Here is a 16,171-nt window from a genome sequence, read left to right as displayed (position 1 = left end):
AGAATAGCCACGCGGTGGGGGAGGGGTGAAGGAATCATCGCAGAGAATAGCCATGTGGTGGGGTCGGGGGAGGGGTGTGCTGCACATCCACCAGAAAACTGCAGTCCCTCCTTTTAAATGGCAAACCCAACTGGCATTGCTTGCTATGGGAAAGGAGGGCGCTGCAGTTTGAAACCATTCCCACATGTTATGAAGGCGGAAGAAGCCAACCCCGCGTACACTTTGGCTTACCATGGTTGCCTGGAAATCGAATTCTGTTGCCCAAGCTGTGTGTGATGTGTCACCATACCAGCAGTTGCTCAATATAAAAGGCAAAATATGACCTTGTACCCAAAGCACATGTGCTATCTGCTGTGAATTGCTTGATTCACTGTGAAAGAGTCTCCCTTTTGTTCTCAGAAATGTATCTTCTTAAATTCTACTCTCCCTTTTTATCCCCCCGCAGGTGCAAATGTTTCTACACTCCCCCTATCATCTCTGTCACAGAGGTTATCGCAGATTAGAAGGCGAAAAAAACGCACTCACGATTACATGTTTTCCGAGCTCATGCAGTCCTCCCATACTGATAGGGCACAGCTGAATGCATGGAGGCATTCAGTGGCAGAGTCCAGGAAAGCATACAGTGAATGCGATGAGAAGAGGCAGGAAGCGATGCTGAAGCTAATGGGGGAGCAAACAGACATGCTCAGGAGCACAGACCACCACTGTATAACCACCTGCCCTCCTCCCCAAGTTCCATATCCTCCTCCTCACCCAGATTCCCAAGAATGTGGGAGGGAGGAGGCTCCAGGCACCCAGCCACTCCACTCCACTCCAGAGCATGGCCCAAGCAACAGAAGGCTGTCATTCAGTTTTGATTTGTAGTGTGACTACAATAAGCAACGTCGCCTTGTCCTTCCCTCCTCCCCAACCCCACCTGGACTACCTTGTCAGTTATCTCACTTTTTAAAAAAAATTAATAAAGAATGCATGGTTTCAAAACAATAGTGACTTTATTTCCTTTCCCAGCTGTGATCGAAGGGGAGGAGGATGGTTGGCTTACAGGGCATTAAAATCAACAAAGGGGGCAGGTTTGCGTCAAGGAGAAACACACACAACTGTCACGCCGTAGCCTGGCCAGTCATAAAACTGGTTTTCAAAGCCTCTCTGATGCGCAGAGTGCCTAACCGTGCTCTTCTAATTGCCCTGGTGTCTGGCTCCTCAAAATCGGCTGCCAGGCGATATGCCTCAACCTCCCACTCCGCCATAAATGTCTCCCCCTTACTCTCACAGATATTATGGAGCACACAGCAAGCACCAATAACAATGGGAATTTTGGTTGTGCTGAGGTCTAACCTAGTCAGCAAACAGCACCAGCGAGCTTTTAAATGTCCAAAGGCACATTCTGCACTTGCTCAGCCTATAGTTGAACTGGTCCTTACTAAACATCCAGGCTGCCTGTGTATGGCTTCATGAGCCATCAGAGCAAGGGATAGGCTGGGTCTCCAAGGATAACTATTGGCATTTCAACATCCCCAACAGTAATTTTCTGGTCTGGGAAGTAAGTCCCTTCTTGCAGCTGTTGAAACAGCCCAGAGTTCCTAAAGATGCAAGCGTCATACACCTTTCCCGGCCATCCCACGTTGATGTCGGTGAAACATCCCTTGTGATCCACCAGTGCTTACAGCACCATTGAGAAGTACCCCTTGTGGTTTACATACTGGTTGGCAAGGTGGTCTGGTGCCAAGATAGTGATATGTGTTCTATCGCCCCACTTCAGTTAGGGAACCCCATTGCAGGAAAGCCATCCACTATGACCTGCACATTTCCCAGAGTCACTACCCTTGCTAGCAGAAGGTTAGTGATTGCCTTGGCTACTTGAATCACAGCAGCCACCACAGTAGATTTGCCCATTCCAAATTGATTTCCAACTGACTGGTAGCAGTCAGGCATTGCAAGCTTCCACAGGGCTATCACCACTCGCTTCTCAACTGTCAGGACAGCTCTCATCTTGGTATTCCTGCACTTCAGGGTGGGGGGAAGCAACTCAAAAAGTTCCAGGAAAGTGGCCTTATGCATGCAAAAGTTTCGCAGCCACTGGAAATCATCCCATACCAGCAACACTATGCAGTCCCACCAGTCTGTGCTTGTTTGCCGGGCCCAAGATCGGCGTTCTACTGTATCAACCTGCCCCACTGCCACCACGATGTCCCAATGGCCACATCCCGTGCTTTCAGGAACGTCTGTTTCCATCTCCTCCTCACAATCGTCCTCATGCTGGCAGCTCTTAGCCAGGTTTTGCACATACTGCAGGATAATGCGCGAGGTGTTTACTGTGCTCACAACAGCAGTGGTGAGCGGAGCGGGCTCCATGCTTGCTGTGCTATGGCAAGCATGGAGCTATACGTGCTATGGCAAGTATGTCTGCATGGGTAACCCAGGAAAAAAGGCGCAAAATGATTGTCTGACATTGCTTTCATGGAAGGAGGGGAGACTGACGACATGTACCCAAAGCTATGGTATTGAGGACGCACTCCACCGACTTAATGCGCTTAGTGGGGACATACAAAATCGACTGTATAAAATCGCTTTCTAAAGATTGACTTCTATAAAATTGACCTAATTTTGTAGTGTAGACATACCTTGAGAAGTCTGTCTTTTTCTGTCAGTAGCTTGGCCAACCAGCTTGCCACCCAATCGCCAGCTGTTACACCAGCCTACGTCCCCCTAAAACCTTTCCTCAGTCCTATTCATCGCACTATAGGTAGGGTCATGGCAAACTGGGTGTTGGTTTTTGTTTTATTTTTGAAGAAGCAGTATGGTGCTTTCCACCCCTCCAAGCCTTCTTGAACTATTCTGTGCTGGCAGGATTGCTCTAGGACATGGCACAGAAGTAGGATTGCTCCATTATGCCTGACCCCAAATATTAAGGACAGGATGCTCCCCTCCCCTTCTCTCTTTCATATGATTAAATTTGGTAGCATATTGTCAGAAGTCCATAAAGGTCTAGAATTTTTTGCTAATGACCTGATTGAATCGCCACAATAATACAAACTGTATGAATTTTCCCAAAGTGGTAGTTCCAGTCTTCCGAATATGTGGGCTTTGCATCTCTGGGATTCTCTCTTCCATACAATAGTAGTTGTGATGCTGTATAAAAAGGAAGATACACTAACACAGTCACCACTGTTACAAAATTGCAATAAATCTTGTACAAAGTACCATGGGCGCCAGGTTTGTATAATTTTTGGTGGTGTGCAGAATGGGTCCAAGTCCCGCACCCCACCCCTGCCTTGTAAGCCAATATATCTCCTTATCCCTCTCTACCCCCTCCCCAGCTGGGGCCGGGAGCAGGGCCATGTCTCTGGGAGGGGGGACTCAGACAGGGGCAAGGCAGCCGAGGCTGGGGTCACAGCTGGGGGCAGGCACGGGGCCGGCAGCAGAGCCTTGGGTGGCAGCTGGGACCCTGGGCATGGGGCTGGCAGCAGAGCCCCAAACATTGGTGCAGCCAGGCTCACATTCCTGAATATTGGTGGAGCATGTGCACCACAGGCCCATATAACTCACCGCCTATGCAAAGTACGTCATGTAAGGTATCAATGGAAAAATTATAAACTGCTAAGTTTTATTATCCCGTTTAAATCAATGTGTCATCTTTGTATATGAAGGTACAAATATTGGGTATGGGTTTGTATCTCAAACATGTGGTGTTCTTGAGTGACGCCCCAAGGCAGATTTGCATCAAGGCTAGCCAGCCTGCTTGATGGCCCATTAAAGACAATCAGCTCACCCAGTGAGTCCCTCCTGAAGACGTTTCAGAAAGCACTGAGGCAATGGTTGCCCCATGATTCAGCAAGGCATGTAAGGACGTGTGATATAAGACTCCATCTTTTGCCTGTAACTTTCCATATACTTGGACTGAAAGTATAAAAGGAGGCTGTGACATCTCTGCTTTGTCTTCATTCCTGCTCTACATCTCTGGACACGATTTCTAACAAAGAAGAGCTTTGGACAATGGTCTGATAACCCCCAATCCAACAAGTGAACCAGAGAGACTTATTACAAGCTAGCAGATTTAACATCACTGCCATTATCCTGACCAGCAAACTCTGAAATCAATAGTAATGTATATGATTTCTTTAACCAATTAATAACTCTTCTTTTCTTTTTATATTAATAAACCTTTAATTTTTAGTTACTAAAGGAGATAGGGGAATAAGTGTATAGTATAATGTAATGAATAGGGCCTCTACCACTGAGTTGTGGCCACACCACATTCCTCAAGCAGAATTGTCTGGACTTTGCATTGGACATTGCAGGTAAGACATATCTCTCAGAGAATACCTCGTTATTTTTCTCCCATTCGTGGTTGATGCTGAAATGTCTGCTGAGGGACTCCACCACTGTGTTCTGTAGTCCCAATAAACCATTGAGATGCGTATGTGGTAAGATATGTACCAGTTCCTCTGTTTTATGAATTTGGGATCGTGTTCCTCCTTGCTAATTGATATAATACACTGCTGCTCTGCTGGCCAGTATTATTCTGATTGGGTGGCCCTTGATGTGTGGTAGGAACTGTCAGCAAGTGTAACGAATTGCTCTGCGAGGTCCATTTGCCCTGAGCTGTGAGGTTCCAGAAGTGTGCATCCCAACCCATCTGGGAGGCATGTCTGGTGATAATTTTTGTAGGACAAGGCTGTAGGAAGGGAATGCCCATGCACACTTTTTGTGGATCCCTCCACCAATTTAGAGAGGCCAGGATCTTCCGACAACCACATGGATAGATTGCATCTGTTGGGGGTGTAGACAGATCTCAACCATGTTTGATGACACAGAGTGAAGCCTTGCTAAGGGAGTCATGAATGTAAAGACTGCCATATGGCCCAGAAGTCGTAGGCAAGCCCTTGCAATGGTTTGTGGGCTCTGTTGAATTGATGAGATAAGATTGTACATTGTGGTTAATCTGTCCTTGGGTAAGTATGCTCTGGTGGAAGAAGAGTCCAGAGTAATCCCATTGAAGTCTATACATTGCATGAGTGTTAGCATAGACTTTTCCATAATGAGGTGGTGGCCCTGACAGTGGAACAGACAGAGCCTTGCTGGTTGCTGTCTGCGCTTTGAGAAGTGAGTGGTCCTTCAGAAGCCAGTTGTTCAGGTAGGAGAAGATGATTATGCCCATTTGGTGAAAAAAGGCTACTGAGGTGGATAGATCCTTGGTACAGACACTTGGGGTAAGGTGTGATGTAGGATCTGGGGTAGATAGTTTGTGACCCCCAACCAATAGGTCAAAACAGGTGTTTTCAGGTGCTTCAAACTGAGGAGTTGTTGTTGTTGAAGAGGACCTTTCTTAGTAAATCTGGGCTTCTTCCTGGGGGCCTTAGCTGGTCTGGTGGGCCAATAAGGGACTGAGTGAGACTGTTGAGCCATCTGCAATTTGCTGTATTTTCTTTTCATCACAGGTGTATTGATGCCAAAAGTTGATAGCAACACCCAGAAGTCTTTCAGGGAATGAAGGGAACCTGTCCATGACATCACTAAAAAACGTCCTTGACAGTATTTTGTATTTCCGAGGGGAGGTCGGAAGACTGCAGTCAGAAAGCTTGGTGCATGACTACTGTGGTAGCCATGGAACATGAGCTGTGTTGGCAATATTGAGCTGAGTCTGGAGAGATGCCTTGGCAACTGTATGACCCATTGTCACGAAGCCTGAGGTTGTTCTCTCTGCTCCAGAGGCAGGCTGTCATAACTATAAAGGGAAGGGTAATAGCTGTCCTGTGTACAGTACTATAAATCCCTCCTGGCCAGAGACTCCAAAATCCTTTTCCCTGTAAAGGGTTAAGAAGCTCAGGTAACCTGGCTGGCATCTGACCTAAAGGACCAATAAGGGGACAAGATACTTTCAAATCTTGGGGGGGGAAGGCTTTTGTTTGTGTTCTTTGTTTGGGAGTGTGTTCGTTCTCGGGGACTGAGAGGGACCAGACATCAATCCAGGTTCTCCACATCTTTCTAAGCAAGTCTCTCCTATTTCAAACTTGTAAGTAAATAGCCAGGCAAGGCGTGTTAGTTTTCCTTTGTTTTCTCAACTTGTAAATGTACCTTTTACTAGAGTGTTTCTCTTTGTTTGCTGTACTTTGAACCTGAGACTAGAGGGGAGTCCTCTGAGCTCTTTAAGTTTGATTACCCTGTAAGGTTGATTTCCATACTGATTTTACAGAGATGATTTTTACCTTTTTCTTTAATTAAAAACCTTCTTTTTAAGAACCTGATTGATTTTTTCCTTGTTTTAGATCCAAAGGGGTTTTGGATCTTGATTCACCAGGAGTTGGTGGGAGGAAGGAGGGGAATGGTTAATTTCCCCTTGTTTTAAATCCAAGGGGTTGGATTTGTTTTCACCAGGGATTTGGTGAAGGTTTTTCAAGGTTTCCCAGGGAGGGAATCCATTGAAAATGGTGGCAGCCGAACCAGAGCTAAGCTGGTAATTAAGCTTAGAAGTTTTTATGCAGGCCCCTACATTTGTACCCTAAAGTTCAAAGTGGGGATCTCAGTCCTGACATGGTGAATAGCGGTGGGATCATTTTAAACCCAAAAGCCAGTGAGATTTTTTTTTCCTTCTAGCTGCTTGGAAAGCCGAGCTGGAAGTAGATAGATGCATATCTTATCTCTCCTTGCCTGAAGGCAGAGGTGTTAAGTTTTTTTTACAGGTCCTTTGTTAAGAGAAGGGTTCAATTAGCAAATGACTGGTAAAAGGTATTTACAAGCTGAATTGTTTTTTTTTTCTTTTTACATCCTCGGGAGTAGCTAGTTAGAAAGTTACTGTTAACTCTGCAGCAGCCAGAGCTGAGAGCTTCCCAGTTTGTCAACTGCAAAGGGGGTTACCCAGCACAAGAAAACAGGAAAAATGACTACCAAAGAAGTAGCTAACAAAATAGAACTGGCCAAACTAGAAGCAGAAGAAAATGAAAGAAAACATCAGAGACTGCTTCAATTAACAAAACTCGAGACAGAGCAGAGAGAAAGAGAAGAAAAAGCCAAAGAGGAGGCCCACAAGAGAGAGATGGAGCTGAAAGAAAAAGAGATGAAGATGAAAGAAAAAGAGATGGAGGAGAGAGAAAAAGAAAGGAAGCATGAACTGGAAGTAGCAAAGGCTAAGCAGGATGCACCAGCCAATGCTAACAACCCCCCTCCAGGTACCACTTCCCATCCCAGAAGATTCCCCACCTACAAGGCAGGCGATGATACTGAGGCCTTCTTAGAAAATTTTGAAAGGGCCTGCCTTGGATACAGCATCGCTATAGACCAGTACATGGTAGAGCTGAGGCCGCAGCTCAGTGGACCCTTAGCAGAGGTGGCGGCTGAAATGCCTAAGGAACACATGAACAGTTATGAACTTTTTAAAAACAAGGCCAGACTCAGAATGGGGCTAACACCCGAGCATGCCCGTCGGCGGTTCAGAGCCCTAAAGTGGAAACCGGATGTGTCATTTACCCGTCATGCCTACCACATTGACAAAAATTGTGATGCCTGGGTATCAGGAGCAAATGTTAAATCTCTGGAAGATCTGCTTTCCCTAGTAAAAATGGAGCAGTTTTTAGAGGGTGTTCCTGAGGAAATAGAAAGGTACATCCTAGATAGGAAGCCCAAAACTGTAACTGAGGCGGGGGAGATTGGAGCCCAATGGGTGGAGGTGGCAGAAAAGAAAAAAACTAGTAGCAGTTGGAGCGAATATCAGAAGGGGCAAGCCGAAACAAAACCTTACCACCGGGGACAACCCAAGGCCCCACCCACATCTCAAGGGAAACCCCAGACGCCTTCTCACCCCACCACACCAGTCTCCACCAACCAACATCGCCCCGGTGATACCTTAGCAGGGCGATGTTTTAAATGTAATGAACTGGGACATATAAAGGCTCACTGCCCCAAGAACCCTAACCGATTACAGTTCATTACACCCCAATCACACCAAAGATCCCCAAACCCAGATGCCTCTCTCATACCCTCGGAGCGAAGGGAAACCTTGAGAGTGGGCGGAAAGAAGGTTACCGCCTGGAGGGACACTGGGGCTCAAGTGTCAACTATCCACCAATCCCTAGTGGACCCCAAACTCATCAACCCAGAGGCTACAGTGACAATTCAACCCTTCGTGTCACAATCTGTAACCTTGCCTACAGCCACGTTGCATGTCCAGTACAAGGGCTGGTCAGGAATGTGGACTTTTGCAGTCTATGACAATTATCCCATTCCCATGCTGCTGGGGGAAGATTTGGCCAACCATGTGAAGGTAGCCAAGAGGGTGGGAATAGTCACCCGCAGCCAGGCTAAGCAAGCTTTCACCCCCATCCCTGTTCCTGAGCCGTCCACCAGGGCCCCGTCTGTGTTACCGGAGACCCAGACAAAGGTGGTGGAACTGGATCCTCTGCCAACGACTGCAACAGCCGTAGTGGATCCAATCCCAGAGACCCAGCCAAAGCCAGTCCCAGAACCGGAACTGGCAACGCAACCAGCACCAGAACCATTGCCAGCCCTGAGTCCAGCGCTTGCAAACCCGTCTACAACTCCAACGCCAGAGGGCACCAGCGAGCCTGAACTGGCAGAAGCAGCAGATAAGCCTACCCAAGAGGCTCAGCCAGAGCCTGAGATACCACATAGTGCACCAGCGGACAGCGGTTCACAGTCAATGGAAACAGCCCCAGCACCTGCATCGCTTCCAGAGGGACCAAGCCCCAGTCCACAGTCCAAGGAGGAACTGATGTCTCCAGCATCAAGGGAACAGTTCCAGGCCGAGCAGGAAGCAGATGACAGCCTTCAGAAAGCTTGGGCGGCGGCGCGGAGCACCCCACCGCCTCTCAGCTCTTCTAACCGATCCCGGTTTGTTGTAGAACAAGGACTTTTATACAAGGAGACTCTTTCTGGTGGGCACCAGGAAGACTGGCATCCTCAAAGGCAGTTGGTAGTTCCCACTAAGTATCGGGTAAAGCTCTTGAGCTTAGCCCATGATCATCCCAGTGGCCATTCTGGGGTGAACAGAACCAAAGACCGGTTGGGGAAGTCCTTCCACTGGGAGGGAATGGGCAAGGACGTTGCTAATTATGTCCGGTCTTGTGAGGTGTGCCAACGAGTGGGAAAACCCCAAGACCAGGTTAAAGCCCCTCTCCAGCCACTACCCATAATTGAGGTCCCATTTCAGCGCGTAGCTGTGGATATTCTGGGTCCTTTCCCAAAGAAGACACCCAGAGGAAAGCAGTACGTACTGACTTTCATGGATTTTGCTACCCGATGGCCGGAAGCAGTACCCTTAAGCAACACCAGGGCTAAAAGTGTGTGCCAGGCATTAACAGACATTTTTGCCAGGGTAGGTTGGCCCTCCGACATCCTTACAGATTCGGGAACTAACTTCCTGGCAGGAACCATGGAAAACCTGTGGGAAGCTCATGGGGTGAATCACTTGGTTGCCACCCCTTACCACCATGAAACCAATGGCCTGGTGGAGAGGTTTAATGGAACTTTGGGGGCCATGATACGTAAATTTGTAAATGAACACTCCAATGATTGGGACCTCGTGTTGCAGCAGTTGCTTTTTGCCTACAGGGCTGTACCACATCCCAGTTTAGGGTTTTCACCATTTGAACTTGTGTATGGCCGTGAGGTTAAGGGGCCATTACAGTTGGTGAAGCAGCAATGGGAGGGGTTTACGCCTTCTCCAGGAACAAACATTCTAGACTTTGTAAGCAACCTACAAAACACCCTCCGACATTCTTTGGCCCTTGCTAAAGAAAACCTAAAGGATGCTCAGGAAGAGCAAAAGGCCTGGTATGATAAACATTCCAGAGAACGGTCCTTCAAAGAAGGAGACCAAGTCATGGTCTTAAAGGCGCTCCAGGCCCATAAAATGGAAGCGTCGTGGGAAGGACCATTCACGGTCCAGGAGCGCCTAGGAGCTGTTAACTATCTCATAGCCTCCCCCACCTCCAACATAAAGCCTAAAGTATACCATGTTAATTCTCTTAAGCCCTTTTATTCCAGAGAATTAAACGTTTGCCAGTTTACTGCCCAGGAAACAGATGACGCGGAGTGGCCTGAAGGTGTCTACTACGAAGGAAAAAAGGATGGTGGCGTGGAAGAGGTGAACCTCTCCATGACCCTTGGACGTCTGCAGCGACAGCAGATCAAGGAGCTGTGCACAAGCTTTGCACCAATTTTCTCAGCCACTCCAGGATGGACCGAACGGGCATACCACTCCATTGACACAGGTAATGCTCACCCTATTAGAACCCCACCCTACCGGGAGTCACCTCATGCCAAAGCTGCTATACAAAGGGAGATCCAGGACATGCTACAGATGGGTATAATCCGCCCCTCTAAGAGTGCATGGGCATCTCCAGTGGTTCTAGTTCCCAAACCAGATGGGGAAATACGCTTTTGCGTGGACTACCGTAAGCTAAATGCTGTAACTCGTCCTGACAACTATCCAATGCCACGCACAGATGAGCTATTGGAGAAATTGGGACATGCCCAATTCATCTCTACTTTGGACTTAACCAAGGGGTACTGGCAAGTACCACTAGATGAACCCGCTAAGGAAAGGTCAGCCTTCGTCACCCAGGCAGGGATGTATGAATTCAATGTACTCCCTTTCGGGTTGCGAAATGCACCCGCCACCTTCCAAAGACTTGTAGATGGTCTCCTAGCAGGATTGGGAGAATCTGCAGTTGCCTACCTCGACGATGTGGCCATTTTTTCTGATTCATGGGCAGAGCACATGGAGCACCTGGAAAAAGTTTTCGAGCGCATCCAGCAGGCAGGGCTAACTGTTAAGGCTAAAAAGTGTCAAATAGGCCAAAACAGAGTGACTTACCTGGGGCACCAGGTGGGTCAAGGAACTATAAATCCCATACAGGCCAAAGTGGATGCTATCCAAAAGTGGCCGGTTCCAAAGTCTAAGAAACAGGTCCAATCCTTCTTAGGCTTGGCTGGATATTATAGGCGATTTGTACCCCACTACAGCCAAATCGCCGCCCCGCTGACAGACCTAACCAGAAAGAAACAGCCAAATGCAGTTCAGTGGACTGATGAGTGTCAAAAGGCCTTTAACCAGCTTAAGGCAACACTCATGTCTGACCCTGTGCTAAGGGCCCCAGACTTTGACAAACCGTTCCAAGTAACCACAGATGCGTCCGAGCGAGGCGTGGGAGCAGTTTTAATGCAGGAAGGACCGGATCAAGAATTCCATCCTGTCGTATTTCTCAGTAAGAAACTGTCTGAGAGGGAAAGCCATTGGTCAATCAGCGAAAAGGAATGCTATGCCATTGTGTACGCGCTGGAAAAGCTACGCCCATATGTTTGGGGACGGCGTTTCCAACTACAAACAGACCATGCTGCGCTACAGTGGCTTCATACCGCCAAGGGAAATAACAAAAAACTTCTTCGGTGGAGTTTAGCTCTCCAAGATTTTGATTTTGAAATACAACACATTTCGGGAGCTTCTAACAAAGTGGCTGATGCACTCTCCCGGGAAAGTTTCCCAGAGTTAACTGGTTAACAATTGTTTTTGGAATGAAACATATTGTTAGTTTTTATATAATCAGTAGTATGTCTAAAGGTACATGTGTCTTATTAACTCTGTTTTCTCCTAGAACTCCAGGAAGAAATCACAGCCAGTGTGGAACCGAACATCCAACACTATCTGTGATTTGGGGGGCGTGTCATAACTATAAAGGGAAGGGTAATAGCTGTCCTGTGTACAGTACTATAAATCCCTCCTGGCCAGAGACTCCAAAATCCTTTTCCCTGTAAAGGGTTAAGAAGCTCAGGTAACCTGGCTGGCATCTGACCTAAAGGACCAATAAGGGGACAAGATACTTTCAAATCTTGGGGGGGGAAGGCTTTTGTTTGTGTTCTTTGTTTGGGAGTGTGTTCGTTCTCGGGGACTGAGAGGGACCAGACATCAATCCAGGTTCTCCACATCTTTCTAAGCAAGTCTCTCCTATTTCAAACTTGTAAGTAAATAGCCAGGCAAGGCGTGTTAGTTTTCCTTTGTTTTCTCAACTTGTAAATGTACCTTTTACTAGAGTGTTTCTCTTTGTTTGCTGTACTTTGAACCTGAGACTAGAGGGGAGTCCTCTGAGCTCTTTAAGTTTGATTACCCTGTAAGGTTGATTTCCATACTGATTTTACAGAGATGATTTTTACCTTTTTCTTTAATTAAAAACCTTCTTTTTAAGAACCTGATTGATTTTTTCCTTGTTTTAGATCCAAAGGGGTTTTGGATCTTGATTCACCAGGAGTTGGTGGGAGGAAGGAGGGGAATGGTTAATTTCCCCTTGTTTTAAATCCAAGGGGTTGGATTTGTTTTCACCAGGGATTTGGTGAAGGTTTTTCAAGGTTTCCCAGGGAGGGAATCCATTGAAAATGGTGGCAGCCGAACCAGAGCTAAGCTGGTAATTAAGCTTAGAAGTTTTTATGCAGGCCCCTACATTTGTACCCTAAAGTTCAAAGTGGGGATCTCAGTCCTGACACAGGCATTCAATAAAAGATGAGAATTTTGAATTGATTGTGAAGTCATATTTTGCCATGACGGCTTGATAATTGACTACTCTGAACTGCAGGGAGGCCGCGGAGTAGTTTTTGAAGCCCAGAAGGTCTAGTCATTTTAGCTTCTTATCAGATGGTGTTGAACAGGACCAATGTTGCCTATTTTTTTTGTTGACAGCCTCCACAATCAGAGAGTTGGGAGTAGGATGGAAGAAAAAATACTCCGAGCATCTGGGAGGGATGTAGTACTTTTTGTTGGTTGTTTCCCATGTGGATGGGCTAGTAGCTGGAGTTTGCCACACCATGTGAGCTGTGGTGAGAAAAGTGTCATTGATGGGCAAGACAGTCTTCCCCTGAGGATGTGTATGAAGGATATTCAACAAGGAATGTTGGGGCTCTTCTGTATCTCTTCCAACAGGACTTGTAAGATGTCTGTTGCCCTTTTAATAAGGTCTTGAAAGTCCTTGAAGTCACTGGGGAAAGATGGTGGGGGCAGCATGACCACCTCATCTGGTGATGAGGAAGACTTGTGAGAAGGTGGAGAGGCCCTTGCAATCCCTGGAGTGGCGCCTGTCTGGTGCGGTATAAGGGGCACTGCGTGCTTCCCCCACCCTCAGTTCCTTCTTGCCAGACAATCCAACAGAGGGGAGGGAGGGTGGGATGTGGAATAGACATGAGCAACACATCTCAAAAAACAACAGTTACGGAAAAGGTAACTGTCTTTTCTTCTTTGAGTGATTACTCATGTGTATTCCACAGTAGGTGATTCCAAGCTATATCGGTTGGAGGGTAAGTAGGAGTTCACAAATTCTCGGGCCGAAGCACAGCCCTGCTGAACCTGGTGTCCTCCCTGGTTTGGGAGACGATCGCATAATGCAAGGTGAAAGTGTGAACTGAAGACCACGTACCAGCTCTACAAATGTCCTGGATGGGGACATGGGCCAAAAAGGTAGCCGACGAGGCCTGTGCCCATGTCAAGTGTGCCCTCACAATCGACGGTGGTGGGATTCCCACCAGGTCATAACAAGTACGGATACACAAGGTGATCCAGTTGAAGAGCCACTGAGTAGAAGTTGGCTGACCCTTCATGCATTCGGCCAAGGCGATGAACAGCTACGAGGACTTTCTGAACAGTTTTGTCTGCTCCAGGTAGAAAGCCAGAGCCCGTCGCACATCCAGCATGTGGAGGTGGCACTCCTCACTGAACGCATGGGGCTTGGGGCAGAGGACAGGCATGAAAATGTCCTGACCCATGTGGTAGGCGGAGACCACCTTTGGGAGGAATGATGTGGGTGGAGTTAGACCTTATCCTTATGGAACATGGTGTACGGGGGCTCGGAGGTCAGGGCCCTGAGTTTCGAGACCCGTCTAGCCGATGTGATTGCCACCAGGAAGGCTACCTTCCACGAGAGGTGCAACCAGGAGCATGTAGCTAATGGCTCAAATGGGGGGCCTGTGAGGCGGGCGAGCACCAAGTTCAGGTCCCACCTGAACTGTGGGACTGGGTGCCTGACGTATGGGAAGAGATGATCCAATTTCTTAAGGAATAGGCCAGTCATAGCATGGGAGAATACTGTGTGGCCCTGCACCAGTGGGTGGAAGGCTGATATGGCCGCCAAGTGCATCTTGACGGACGAGGGAGCCAGGCCCTGGGCCCTAAGGTGAAGGAGGTAGTCCAAAACGAGCTGGATCAGGGCAGCCACGGGGGAAATGCCCCACTCATCCGCCCACTGAGAGAACCCTCCACACACTTTGCCAACTAGGCTTGGTGTGTGGAGGGTTGCCTGCTTTCCAAGAGGATGTGCTGAACCCACGCCGAGCACGTCCTCTCCTCTTGGCCTAACCATTGAGCAGCCACGCCGTGAGGTGGAGTGCTACTAGGTTGGGGTGGGAGAGCAGGTCCGGGCAGGACGGCAATGGCCATGGCGTGGCGACCGCCAGGCCCATGAGGGTCCCATACCAATGCTGATGGGGCAATCAGTAAGACCCGGGTCCCGTCTTTATCTTTTCCAGGACCTTGCCTATCAGTGGGAACAGGGGGAAGGCATAGAGAAACCGGCCCGACCAGAACACAAGGAAGGCATTGGAGATGGCACCCCGTCCCAGTGCCCCCTGGAACAGAACCAGGGACAGCAACGGTTCTGCCAAGTCGCAAACAGGTCCACCTGGGGAGTTCCCCACTCTTGGAAAAATCTGTACACCACCTCTGGGTGAAGAGACCACTTGTGCTGAGAAGAGAAGTCCCTGCTCAAGCTATCCGCCCACAAGTTCTGGGTGCCCGGTAGATGGTAGGCCTGTAGGCAAATGTCGTGAGCTATACAGAAGTCACACAGTCTGAGGGCTTCCTAGCAAAGGGCAGAGGATCGGGCCCCACCTTGCCTGTTGATGTAAAACATCGAGGCCGTGTTGTGCATGAGAACCCTGACCACCTGGCCCTCCAGGTGTGAGCAGAAGGCTATGCATGCCAGCCGCACTCCCCTGAGCTCTTTGACATTTATGTGGAGGGCCAGGTCCTGCGCAGACCATAGACCTTGGGTCTGAACGTCCCCCATGTGGCCTCCCCCTCCCAGGTCCAATGCATTGGACACCAGTTCCATTGATGGAGGCCTGCCTCTGAATGGGACCCCATGGAGCATGTTCCCTGGGGAGGACCACCATCGTACTGAGGCGATCACCAGTTCGGGCACAGTGAGGACTTTGTCCATTCTGTCTCTGGCCTGGGAGAATGCTGAGGCCAACCAGAGCTGGAGGGGCCTCATCCTGAGTCTGGCATGGCGGACCACATATGTGCATGCTGACAAGTGACCCAAGAGCTGGAGGCACGCTCTGGCTTTTGTCACTGGAAACCTTGTGACCGTGTCAATGAGCCCTTTCAGGGTCTTGAACTGGTCCTGAGGGAGGGAGGCTTTGGCCGACATGGCATCCAGGACTGCACCGATAAACTCTATGCGTCGTACCGGGACGAACATGGACTTGGTGTCATTTACCAACAGGCCCAAAGTAGCACACATAGACAGGAGCGCCACGTAATCCCACACCTGTGACCAGGAGCTGCCCTTGACCAGCCAGTCGTCCAGATAGGGGAAGATCTGGACCCCCCCGGCGCCTGAGGTAGGCCACTACCACCGACATACACTTTGTAAATACCTTGGAGGCAGTGGACAGGCCAAACAGGAAGACCGTAAATTGGTAGTGCTCCTGCCCAACCATGAAACGGAGGAAGCATGTGTGCCCCTCGAATATATGGAGGTGGAAGTACGCGTCCTGCAGATCGAGGGCGGTGTACCAGTGCCCAGGATCCAGGGAGGGGATGATGAAGGCCAGGGAGACCATGCGGAACTTGAGCTTCACCATGTACTGGTTCAGGTCTGGCAGGTCCAGGATGGGCCTGAGCCCCCCTTTGGCCTTCGGGATAAGGAAATAGCGGGAGTAGTACCCCTTGTGTTTGAACTCCACTGGTACCACTTCCACCGCTCCTAGGTCAAGGAGAGGCCCCCCCTCGTGCTTGAGTAGAGCCTCATGAGAGAGGTCCCATAGGAGGGATGGGGGCGAAGGGTGGTTGGGCGGGGTGGAGGTAAACTGGAGGGTGTAACCCTGGGAGATGGTGTTGAGGACCCATTGGTCCAAAGTCAGCCGTGACCACTCCGGGGAGAAAGCACACAAC

Source organism: Malaclemys terrapin, chromosome 3, assembly GCF_027887155.1.
Source record: "Malaclemys terrapin pileata isolate rMalTer1 chromosome 3, rMalTer1.hap1, whole genome shotgun sequence".
Classification (NCBI taxonomy): Eukaryota; Metazoa; Chordata; order Testudines; family Emydidae; genus Malaclemys; species Malaclemys terrapin.
The sequence above is the reverse complement of the archived record's forward strand: the minus strand, read 5'-3'. Positions refer to the sequence as shown.